Raw genomic sequence first — 13,422 nt, 5'->3', positions numbered from 1 at the left:
GTAAAAAACCAATTAGAAAAGATTAAACAAAATTTTTATATGTACCTACTTTGGAAAGAGAATTACCAAGTCAAACTATCCATGTTAATGGAGGTGAAGAGACAATGGTTGGAACTGGTTTTGCTATGTAAATAGATGTTTCCATCTGTGGTCTCCAAATCAGAACCTAAAGAAGTGCTCAAAATTGGACTCATTTATGAGGACCACTGCATTACAGGCACACTCACACACACACACACACACACACACACGCACTCTCAAGTGCAATGCAAAAGCATGGTTTCCAAATATCTGCACTTAGTGCTTCAGAATACATATCTCCTAGAAAAACTTCACTGGTTTTAATCCCAAGAAAATGACAAATCTTGATTAACCTAGCTAAAGCAAATAGATGTACTAATTGTGTCTGTGTTATGTAATGCACTTCTGATAAGAATTAATTAATGTATTTTTCTCTTATTCTAAATACAGAGACAAAGAGAATACTTTCAAGTATCTCCAAATGCATTATTGAACCAAAATAGATATAACTTACTATTATATGTATTCTTTCAGTCTTTCAGATATTTTATAGATACTTGGAAACTCTTTTAGATTTAATTCTAAGAGAGAAAATCAGTTTTCAGTTTTGATTCCAGTGTTTCATATTAGTCATACTAGTACCTTGCTGAGTTATGGGAAATCTTCCTCCCTCACCCTGAATTCAATATAAAAGATAAAATGTCTCCAGTAGAAGTTTCTTTCTTTCTTCTTTTTTTTTTTTTTTTTTGGAACTGACTGCTGATGGACCCTGAGCAGGACCCTGGCACTCGGAGGCTCCTCACCTCTTCCCCTCTTCTTGCTCTTCTTGCTTCCCCATTCTAAAACTGCTCCAAGGACATAGCCTTGAGATAGTGATGTGTTGAGAGCACCTGCACTATGGTATACAATTAAGATCCTTTTATAAGTTTTTAATATTTGTCAGGAAATTGCAGAGATCCATTCATTTTGCTGCCAGCCCAAGACAAACATCATATCTAAATTCCCTTTGCTATTGAAACTGCTACTACCTACCAATCTGCCTCTTTCTTTGCTTTCTCTCTGCACTTACATTCAGGGCCAGGTACAGATTTCACCTGGGATGCTCCTGAGGGGGTTGTGAATTAACAGTAATATAAGTAACATAAAAGAAAAAAGTTTCAGAGGAAGACAAATAATCATATGATTTTACTCATATGTGGAATTTTAAGAAACAAATGAACATAGAGAGTAAAAGAGAGAGAGAGAGGCAAACCAAGAAGAAGACTCTTAATTATTAGAGAACAAATTGACGGTTACAAGGGGAGGGGGCTACAGGGTTGGGTTAAATAGGTGATGGTATTAAGGAAGGCACTTGTGATGGGCACTGGTGGTGTATGTAAGTGATGGATCACTAAATTCTACACCTGAAACAGATAGTACATCGTATGTTAAGTACATCGTATGTTAAATAAAAACTTGGAACTGCAAAAATAAAATATTTTTTTTAAAGTTTCAGAAAGAAATCAGCCTTTTACTATTAAAAAAAGGAATTTATCTTTTCCTCTCTCTCTCTTTCTCTTTTTTTTTTTTTGGATAGTTGTCATAGCTGCAAGGAAATTGCAATATTTGCTTTATTATTTCTCTGCTATGTAAAAGTTACTTGTTTTCTCCTGGATTACATTACTTGTAATACATGAACTATGAGTTATGCAGTCACGAATATATCAAATAAAGAATTAATAGTTTTTAAATTAAATTATAGTGTGCAGGTTATGTCAATTAGCTATAATTTTCATCATACTTTTTCTCTGTCCTGGTTAGTCATGATCTGGCTAATGCTAAAAATAGTCCACAATCATTGCAATTAACACCTTTTGGAAAGCATATTATAAACCAAATTATTTTCATTCAAAAGTGTGTTTATATTACATTTTTTATTTGAACATCTGTGGTTTAGTTTAATCCTCAATATTATTTTCATACCTACTATGTACCACTAGCTGGTGATGAGAAAATATTGAAATACCTATTCTTAGATACATTATGATACAGAGGAGGAGGTAAGACCAATATTATAAAAATGTTTGAGAAGTGTTTATTTATTGTAGTAAAGATTTTATTTATTTATTTATTTTAGAGAGAGAAGGAGAGCAGTGAGGGAAGAATCAGAGGGAGAGGGACAGACTCCGTGAGGAGCATAGAACCCAACACAGAGCCTGACACAGGGCTTGAGGCAAGGCTTGACCTCATGACCCTGAAATCACGACCTGAGCCAAAATCAAGAGTTGGATGCTCAAACCACTGAGCCACTCAGGCTCCCCATTGAGAAATGTTTAAATGAGAGTATGCTTAAGTGTGCTAGGGTTGTATAGAAGTATGATTAACCCAGTGTGGCAAGTGGGCGTTGAGAAGATAGGCACAATATTCTTATGGCAGTAGTTTACACCTACCTGTGAGGAGAAAAAGCAGAGGTTGATTCCAGCGAGTGTTAATCAGGCAACCTACACTATAGACACAATGGCACAAAGATGTGAAGTAAAAGAGCATAGTCTGGGAGCTGCATGTGGGTTGGTATAGTTGGCACATAGGAGAGAGGGTAGGGATTTTTTTTTAATTGAAAATGGAGAAATAAATATGGGCAAGATCATTAAAAGCTCAGTGAGTGACTCAGGAGTTCGGGCTTAAAGGATACCATGCTCTTTTATTCTATCAGCCTGAGAGATGTAGCTGCTGACTGCTGTTATTTATCTCTGGATTGGCTCATTGCATGCTTGCTTGCTTGCTTGTTTGATTTGGAGGGTTTTCAACACTTACAGCATGAGTGTAAGTAGCTTTGTATTTTACATTTCCTCTATTGGACATGGCCATGGGTTCTATTTTACTGACTCAACATTGACTAATATAGACTATTAATCCTAATGTCACTGTGAACGTTCTTGTGCATACTTCCTGGTGCACATATGAAAAAGTTTACTAAGGCCGCATGTCCAGTACGATAGACACTGGCCACGTGTAGCTATTAAGTACTTAAAATGTGATCCTGACAATTTGGGTGTGCTCTAAGTTTAATATAAGCACTTGATTTTTGAAGACAGTGCAAAAAATATTTTTTTTTTAAGATTTTATTTATTTATTTATTCATGAAAGACTGAGAGACAGAGAGAGAGAGAGCGTGCTCCAGAGACAAAGGCAGAGGGAGAAGCAGGCTCCATGCACCGGGAGCCCGATGGGGGATTCGATCCCGGGTCTCCAGGATCGCGCCCTGGGCCAAAGGCAGGCGCTAAACCGCTGCGCCGCCCAGGGATCCCGACAGTGCAAAAAATAAAGAGTAGTAATTATCTCCTAAATAATTTCATAATGATCACGTTAAAATAATATTTTAGATCTATTGAGCTAAAAATGCATTATTAAAGTTTTGTATCGCCTATAATTTTTTTAATATGGCTACAAGAAAATTTAAACTTACATATCAGACTTACATTTTCGTATCTGACAGAGTTGCTCTAAGGCGTATAAGTAGAGGTGGAGAGTCATGTACTTTCTTTCATCTATCTTCATCTTTACTAGAACGTGTCAAATGGTTTTCCAAAGTGGTTGTTACATTTTACACGCTCATCAGCAGTGCATAAGAGTTCCAATTTGCTCCACATCCTTTCTCACAGTTTCCATTTCATTCTTTTTAGTTTGACTTAATCTAATGAGTATATAATGATATCTTAATGCATTTCTCTGGTCACTAGTGACTTTGTGTGTATTTTCATGTTTGTTAGTTTATATAGTATTTTTGCATAATATCTTCTGTTAACATTCTACGTTTCTACAAATATCGATGCGTGAATATTTGTAGATCATGCAGCCTTCCAGAAGAGGGCTAATTTTTATAATTTTTAAAATATATTTAAAAAATATATTTTTTTAAAACTACCGGATGAATCTCCCAAAACATTAAAAATACAAATATTCAAACAACATGAAAATAGGAACATCAGATATTTTACTTACATTTAAATGGTTTTAGATTTATATTGACATAGACCATGTCTCCCAACTAGACAGATATATTTGAAACAGGTCTGGTGTTTTTACTTTTTGAGGAAGAACGTTAATCCTTTTACTCATACAAATGTAAAGATCGAATTCCTCTCCACTGCCAACACTTTAAAACAGTGTATACAGCCAGAGTTCTATTTCACCTGTCTCAGGGTTTTAGAGACAGGGAGCAGATGTTTGTTGGAGAGCTTGTTTTATAGCAAATCTTTGTTTCAAGGTGCTGAATCTCTTATGAGAAAAACAAAGCAATTTGGTTATATTTACAATTGAAAGAAGTGCTTACAATTTAAAGCTGTCAGCAAATTATCCTTCATACTCATCATAAATTCAATTTATTGAAATTCACCTTGTGATCATTTTCAGACTTTTATAATCACAAATTGAACAGAGCACTCAAACCAATGGTACAGTCTGTAAAAGAGAGGCAGATCCAATAACAAATCATTTGCTTCAAAACTTGCATTCAGCCTGATGCTGCATATGATGCTCTATTTCTTGGCAGCACATATATAGATGTAGTTCTTACTCTTTATGCATGTCTGGTAGGTAAGCACACAAGAGACTAAAAGAAGAGCAGTCATCATGAAAGTCTGAGAAAATCAGTTTTAAAATGTTTGCTGTGAGTGAAAGTGAGATGAGTAGAGTGAAAAATATGCGTTTGTGAACATGTGAGCCGTGAAAAGTAAATATAAGTATCAGAAGAAACATATTTTTTCAACCTCCATCTATGCCAATTTGCACATTATTAATTATTAAAATATTGAGGCTGTCATGAATATTAATATTCACTTATAACTTTTTGAGTTGTGCTAGACACAAAGTAACAAGATAACTGAAATTATAAATTCTAGGTTCCTAGCTTTAAAGATGAGAAAAATACATCAAAACTAAAAGCATGTGCTTAAGATATTAGACTTTTAATGTTGTCCATAAATCATTCAACACTGTTGTATGAGATGGGAATTTAGCAGTTAAAATAAGTAAATGGACTTAATTTAACCATCAATACCTCTATAAAAAAGATGGCTTTCTGTATATTTTTTAGAACCTTTAAAGAGAGAAAATTATATAATAATAAATAATTAAAATATTTATAACAAAACTTTGTATAATTCATAGAAACACAACTTTTTTTAATCCATTTACTCTCTTCCTTGAGTTTGAACAACTTTTCAGCATAAAACACTATGCATTTACCATCATTATAGCTTATTTGTCTCAAACCTGTGCCTTCTACCAGCCTATGAGTTCCCTAGGGAAGGAATAGTGTCAAATTTTCAGTTCATGATACTAGAAGCTCAAAAAATAAAATGACAAAATTAATGAATAAATGAATGAACTTCCAGTTAGGAGATTAATAATTTATGAGGATCCAATGGACAACAGGGTGAATGCAGTTAATGTTAGATACTCGAAATTTGCTAAAAGAATAGATAATAAATGTCCTCACCACACACACACACACACACGCACACACAAGTAACTATGGGAGGTGATGGATGTGCTAACAAATTTTATTGTGGTAATCATTTCAAAATATAAACATATATAATCATGTTGTAAATATAAATACAATAATATATAATATATGAATTATATATAATATATATTTAGATAAAATATATAATGTAATATATTACAGTTATGTATAACATGAAATATCACTTTGAAATTTATATAACCAATGATCTGTTGTTTCAGGTACCATTTTAAATTGCTGCACATTCTTTTGTTTTATTCAATTATTTTGCATAGAGCTTTTACTCTTAGCCATAGCATGGACAAAGAAGCTTTTTACAAGACTTAATCTGGCAGCAGCACAATATTGAAGGTATTAAAAATATTTGGATTTCAAAAGCATGGGAAAATAACAGAAATTAAATGACATCCTGCAGGACAGGATATCTAAAGAAATAAAAGAATGCAGTGGGGGAGCCTGGGTGGCTCTGTCAGTTAAGTGAGAGCCTCTTGATTTCAGCTCAGGTCACTATCTCAGGGTCGGGAGATCGAGCCTGAGTTGGGCTCCACACTGGGCATGGAGCCTACTTAAAAAGTTTTCTCTCTCTCTCTCTGCCTTACTTTCCCCTACTCTTGTTTGCTCACTTTCTCTTTAAAGGGGGAAAAAAAAAAAAGACAGTGAAAAGAAGTCAGAAATGAAGTGGTATTTCTCTTAGATTTGGTGGGATGAATAATGGTGTGGATTGCTTTGATTAATGGAGAAATTTCCATTATACTTCCCCTCCCCTTATCTCATTTTAATTTTTATTACAAATTTATATAGCAATTTAGAAAATTATTTTTCCATAAACTATTGGAAACCAGTTTGGGGATTAAAATATGCACTAAAATAAAGTCATCACCTGTGTTTAGTCCTACATTGCTGCTAAGGCCCAGGAATTAGCACTTCCCATGCTTTGCACAATATCATCTTTCTAAGTGTTGGGTATCTGATGGCGCTTATCTTCAGAAGCAACATCGCAGGAAATGAGTATATATGACAATTTGAGGGATCCCTGGGTAGCGCAGCGGTTTGGCTCCTGCCTTTGGCCCAGGGCGCGATCCTGGAGACCCAGGATCGAATCCCATGTGGGGCTCCCGGTGCATGGAGCCTGCTTCTCCCTCTGCCTGTGTCTCTGCCCCTCTCTCTCTCTCTCTCTCTCTGACTATCATAAATAAATAAAAAAAAATAAAAAATAAAAAAAATTATATGACAATTTGAGTAGCTAATTCACCCTTTAAAGCTGTATTTAATATTGAAAATATTTCAACAGATCTCACTCACAATCACAAACTCTGTGAATTAAATAAACAAATAGAAACAAAAATGCTAACACTCAGCACCTATTCGGTTAAGAAAAGGAGTAAAAGTGATTATTGTTTCACAAAAGAAAAAATACTATTCTTAAGTTGAAATCAGAAAGCAAATAAAGGGCACCTGGGTGGCTCAGTTGACTAAGCGTCTGCCTTTGGTTCACATCATGATCCCAGGGTCCTGGGATCAAGTTCTGAATCTGGCTACCTGCTCCGCAGGGAGCCTGCTTGTCCCTCTCCTTATAACCCCTCCCTCTGCTCATGCACTATCTCTCTCTCTCTCTCTCAAATAAATAAAAAGAAAAAAAACCCACAAGCCTAAAGGAAAATTTATTTTTGTTTCTATGAGCTATTGTACGTAAATTCAACCATGATAATTAAAAACTTTTTAAGCAACACAGCCCGATTTAATGAATGGTTTTCTCTGGGATCTGTGTGTTTTATCAAAATCATCAATCTCTATTATTCTTTCCTTGACTGTCTTCAGTCTATAGTTGTGCCCATCAAGAGCATTTTTCACTTCTGAGGCTGTGTCTTTGAGTATATTTCCTTTGAATCTTCCATAGAGTCTCCATATCTGTACTTTCATTGACCATCTGTTCTTGCATGTTGTCTACATTACCATCATAGCCATTAAAATATTAATCAGTCATTTTAAATTCCTTGTCTAATAATTCCAACATCTGCATCATACCAGAGACTTGTGCTGATGCTTACTTTTCTTCAGACTGTTTTTTTCTTACCTTTTAGCATGTCTTGTGCTTTTTTGTTATTGTTGTTAAAAGTTAGAGATCATTTATTGGGTATAGGAAAACTGAGGTAAATATATATTTAATGTAACATATCTTGTCAATCTGGCTAGGAGTCAGTGTCAAATACAGTATATAGCTTTAGGTGCAAAAAGGCTAGAAATTTTGCCAGTGTCCTTCCTCTTGTGTCTCATATTATCTTTGGGCTTCCCTAGAAACTTCTTTTTAGATGGAGTCTCTGTTTTGCAGTGTTTTCAGCTGTAATTCAGAATTATATTGAAGCCCTGTTTATGTGGTGATAAATGTGAGAGAGGAATCATTCTGCAATCTTATTATTAAATCTCAGTCTTATAGTGGACCTGTGGCTGTTTCTTAGCTTCTCCCACAAATAGGTTAATTATGCAAAACTTGGAAATAAACACAATAAATTACTGGTTTGGCCTTGATTCTTTTTCTCTGAGCAGAGTTTAATTTGTAGGTTTTGTCTAATCAGAATGCAAATAACCCATGTGATTATGGTCTTTGGGGTCTCTTAGCCAATAATCAGTTTTATATTTAAGCCATTATGGTTTTGCCAACATTATTTTATTAAATTATCTATGTATACCTTACTTTTAAAATACATAGAGCTGGTTTAAATATTAATTAATGAGTTAATTAAAATCTTTGAGAAGTGTCATTTATATGTATTTGTCTTTTACCTTTTTTGAAAATTGTACTTTTATAACTTAAAACCTAAAGAAATTTCATGTAGACAGAATACCAACCACATTTTCTGACATATATACAAATAAAACCTATATGGAAATGCAAAAATAATGCATTCCCCTGAATAACTCTCTTTTTGAATAAGAAGTTTAGTGGCATGCTATAGACTACTCTGAAAATAAAAACATAGCAGGATTACACAAAATAAGGGGTGCAATTCAATCATCTGTTATAGAAAACTATATATATTAAGTTCTTATAAAAAGAAAGACAGCTTGAACTAAAAGATCAATTTGATCATCAACATGAACATAGAAAAGGGAGAATAAATAAGAAATTTATACAAAATAATGACATTTATTATTTACGTAAAATCAAAAGGCTGAAAAAATTAAAAATACCAATAATATTTAGTGAGGTTTGATTATTAAATAAACGAGAATTATAAGATTAGTAACAAAAAAAGCTAAAATAATATACAGATAGTGAGAGAAGAAAGAAAGAAAAGAGCATTTGAACAAAGAGAAATGTTACTCTAGACAGAATAATAATAAAGGATAGCCTCTCTAAAATGATAATATTAAAGTAGAGATCTGGTTGAAGAGAGAAAATGAGCTACTCAAATATAGCTAGAGATAAAATTTATAGGTAATGGTAAGAGCAATTGCAGACAGTAAAACATAGAATGACTTGACATATTTAAGAAATAACAAATGCTCTATGGCTTGAATGAAGTGAATAAAAGACATAGATGTAATGTCATTATAGATTTGAAATTTAACAGTAGAATTGTTGCATAAATTAATTTTGTATAATTATCTTCAGGAAAATCCTTGTGCTAAGTCATTGTAAATCTTTAAAGTAACTGATTCTGAAGTTATATCAGCATTTCCATCTTATAGAAAAAAATGAAAGCCTATAATAGTGAAAAAGGTATTACAGAAAATAGAATGTATTAATATTTATATGAATATCAATTATAACTTTAGAAACTAAGCTAACAAAAATATTTTAAATCTATGGAAATTTATTGAAGAGAGTGAACTATTAGTTGAGATCAGAAAATATGTTAGTAGAGTCCATGGGCAATAGTAAATCAAAGAAAAACAGCCATCTCAAGACTTAAAAAAGTATTTGATAAAATTTAGAATTTGTTCATTTAGAACTAACAACAGAAGCTGGTTAAGTAAATGTAATTAATACCCACTTAAAAGAATACAATAAAAATTGCCACAAACTATCAGTCAACATTTTTCTTAATAGTACATATCTAAAAACATTTCAATTATTATCAGAAACAAAATAAATTTTCCACCATGACTCCTTGCAGTCACATTATTTGACAATTCTAGTCAATATTACATCTAGTAAAAAACAAACAAACAAAAAAAACAGGTATTACTTCTAAAGAGGAAAATAACTATTTGTTGCTGGTGGTAAAGTTGACAATTTGTACTATTAGATCTATTATGGAAGTTTAGTAAAGATAGTTAGACATGAATATACACAACTTTTTTCCTACCCAAGAAGTGAAAAGGTATGTCCTTGAGAATACAATGGAGAAAATATGCCATTTCCAATAGAAAAAGTCTAATAATTAAGAAGGAAAGCACAGAACCTATATAAGTTGTAAAATGCATGTCATACACACACCAAGACATATTATAATTAAGTATGCAAAATACAGTAATTTTTTTCCACTCAAAAATGGAAATGAGAGACCAAAAGTGACAGTATAAAGGGAGGAAACAAGAAAGGAGTAAAAATTAATATTTCTGTAAAATATAGGTTAAGGAATTCACAAAAAAATGTAAAATATAATAACATATACCTAAAACATGAGGGAGGAAAAGAATGGATTCAAACTTAAAATAACCATCAACTTAATAAAAGCTGCTATATGCAGAAGAAGTATATGCCACAAACCTCATGGCAATGATATATCAAAAATTACTAATAAAAATGCAAAAAATAAAGAGAAAAAATCCAAATACATTACTAAAGAAATTCAACAAAATGTGAGAGAAAAACAAGAAAGGATCAGAAAAAATTTCAGAAACAACTATAAAACAAGTAATAAAATGGCAGTAAGTACATATCTATCAATAATTACTTTGAATTTAAATGGACTAAACACTCCAATCAAAAGACATAGGATGATAGAATGGATACAATAAAACAAAACAAGACCGATTATATGCTGGCTACAAGAGACTTATTTTAGACCTAAGGACACCTACAGGTTGAAAGTGAGGGAATGGAAAAATATTTGTCATGCAAATGGATATCAAAAGAAAGCCAGAGTAGCAATTCTGAGACAAAATAGACTTAAAACATAGACTTATGTCTATGTTTTAAAACATAGACTGTAACATAGACTTTAAACATAGACAGTAACAAGAGAAGGACACTATATAATAATAAAAGGGACAACCCAACAAGAGGATAAAATGATTGCAAATATTTAGGCACCCAACATAGGAGCACCCACATACATAATAATAACTGTGAAGGAAGTAATTGATAGTAATATAATAATAATAGAGAAATTTAAGACCACATTTACATCAATGGACAGATCACCTAAGCAGAAAATCAACAAGGTAAAAATGCCTTTGAATGACACATTAGAGCAGATATATTCAGAACTTTTCATCCTAAAACTTAGGAGTACACATTATTTTCAAGTTTATATGGAACATTTTCTAAAATAGATTACATACTAGCCCATAAAACAAGCCTTAGAAAATTCAAAAATATTGAAGTCGCACCATTCATCTTTTCTGACTATACTGTGAAACTAGAAGTCAACTGCAAGAATATATCTGGAAACACTACAAATGAGTGGAGGTGAAATAATATGCTACTAAACAATTAATGGGTCATCCAGGAAATAAAAAGAAGAAATAAAAAAGTACATGGAAACAAATGAAAATGAAATCACAATGGTCCAAAATCTTTGGGATGCTACAAAAGCAGTTCTAAGAGTGAAGTTTATAACATTACAGCAAGAAAAATCTCAACTTAACGTTACACCTGAGGAAGCTAGAAAAAGAATGACAAAACCTAAAACCAGCATAAGGAAGGAAATAATAAAGATTAGAGCAGAAATAAATTATATAGAATCTACATAACAATGGAACAGATCACTAAAACCAGGAGCTCATTCTTTTAAAAAATTAATAAAATTCTTAAACTTATAGCCAGATTTATCAAGGGAAACATAAAGGACTCAAATAAATAAAATCACAAATGAGAGAAGAGAAATAACAACCAATACCACAGAAATGCAATTATAAGAGAATATTATGAAAAATTGTGTGCCAGCAAATTGGACAACCTAGAAGAAAAGGAGAAATTCCTAGAAACATATAAGTTACCAAAACTGAAGCAGGAACCGAAAATTTGAACAGACCAATAACCAGCAAAGAAATTGAATCAAGTATCAAAAACTCCCAGCAAGCAAAAGTACGAAAGTACAGGACAGCTGGTTTGACAGGTGAATTCTACCAAACATTTAAAGAATTAATGCCTATTCTTCTCAAACTATTCCGCAAAACTGAAAATTACAGGAAACTTCCAAATTCATTCTATGATGCCAGCATTATCCTATTACCAAAACCAAATAAAGGCACCACTAAAATAGGGCAGTGTTCCTGATGAACATAGATGCAGAAATCCACACTAAAATACTAGGAAACTGAATTCAATTCAACAATACATTTAAAAAATCATTCACTGTGATCAAGTGGGATTTATTCCTGGGTTGTAAAGGTGATTCAGTTTTCATGAATCAATCAAAATGACACATCACATCAATCAAAGAAAGGATGAGAACCATTGGATCATTCTAATAAATGCAGAAAAAGCATTTGACAAAGTACAACATCCATTCATGATAAAAACCCACAACAAAATAGTTTTAGAGGGAACATACCTCAACATAACAAAGGTCGTATATGAAAAACCCATAGCTAACATCACCCTCAATGAGGGAAAACTGAGAGCAGGGACAAGACAAGATCAAGAACAAAACACAGATGTCCACTCTCACATGAAGCAGCAGAAAGAGAAAATAGGAAAACAATCCCACTTAAAATTTCACCAAAAATAATAAGATACGTAGGGATTTTTTTTTGTATATTTTTTTTTATTGGAGTTTATTTTGCCAACATATACTATTACATCCAGTAGTCATTCCGTCAAGTGCCCCCCTCAGTACTCATCACCCAGTCACCCCGCTCATAGGAATAAATCTAACTAAAGAGATAAAAGACCTGTGTGATGAAACTATAAAACACTGATGAAAGAAATAGAAGATGACACAAGGAAATGGAACATACCATGTTCATGGAGTGGAAGGACAAGTATTGTTAAAGTGTCTATACTGCCCATAGCAATCTAAACATTTAATGCAATCCCTATTAAAATACCAGCAGCATTTTTTAAAGATTTTATTTATTTATTCATGAGTGGCAGAGACATAGGCAGAGGGAGAAGCAGGCTCCATGCAGGGAGCCCGATGTGGGACTCCATCCAGGGACTCCAAGACCACGCCTTGAGCCAAAGGCAGACACTCAACTGCTGAGCCACCTAGGCGTCCCACCAACAGCATTTTTCACAGAACTAGAAGAAACAATTCTAAAATTTGCATAGAATCACAAAAGATCTCAAATAGCCAAAGCAGTTTTGGAAAAGAGAATCAAAGTTGGGAACATCAAAATTTCAGATTCAAGTCTGGAATTATATTACAAAGCTGTAGTAATCAAAATAGTATGGTACTGGCACAAAAATAGACACATAGATCAATGGAACAGAATAGAAAACCCAGAAATAAACTCATAAGCATACGGTCAATTAATCTTTGATAAAGCAAGAAAAACTATCCAATAGGAAATCAATAGTCTCTTCAACAAATGGCATCGGAAAACTGAACAGTAACATCGAAAGAGAGAAAACAAACCACTTTCTTACACCATAAACAAAAATAAATTCAAAATGGATTAACGAACTAAATGTGAAACAGTTTTGAAATGATAAAAATCCTAGAAGAAAACACGGGCAGTAACCTTTTTGACATTGACCATAGCAACTTCTTACTAGA

This window comes from Canis lupus, chromosome 33 (assembly GCF_011100685.1).
Source record: "Canis lupus familiaris isolate Mischka breed German Shepherd chromosome 33, alternate assembly UU_Cfam_GSD_1.0, whole genome shotgun sequence".
NCBI classification, from domain to species: Eukaryota; Metazoa; Chordata; class Mammalia; order Carnivora; family Canidae; genus Canis; species Canis lupus.
The sequence above is the reverse complement of the archived record's forward strand: the minus strand, read 5'-3'. Positions refer to the sequence as shown.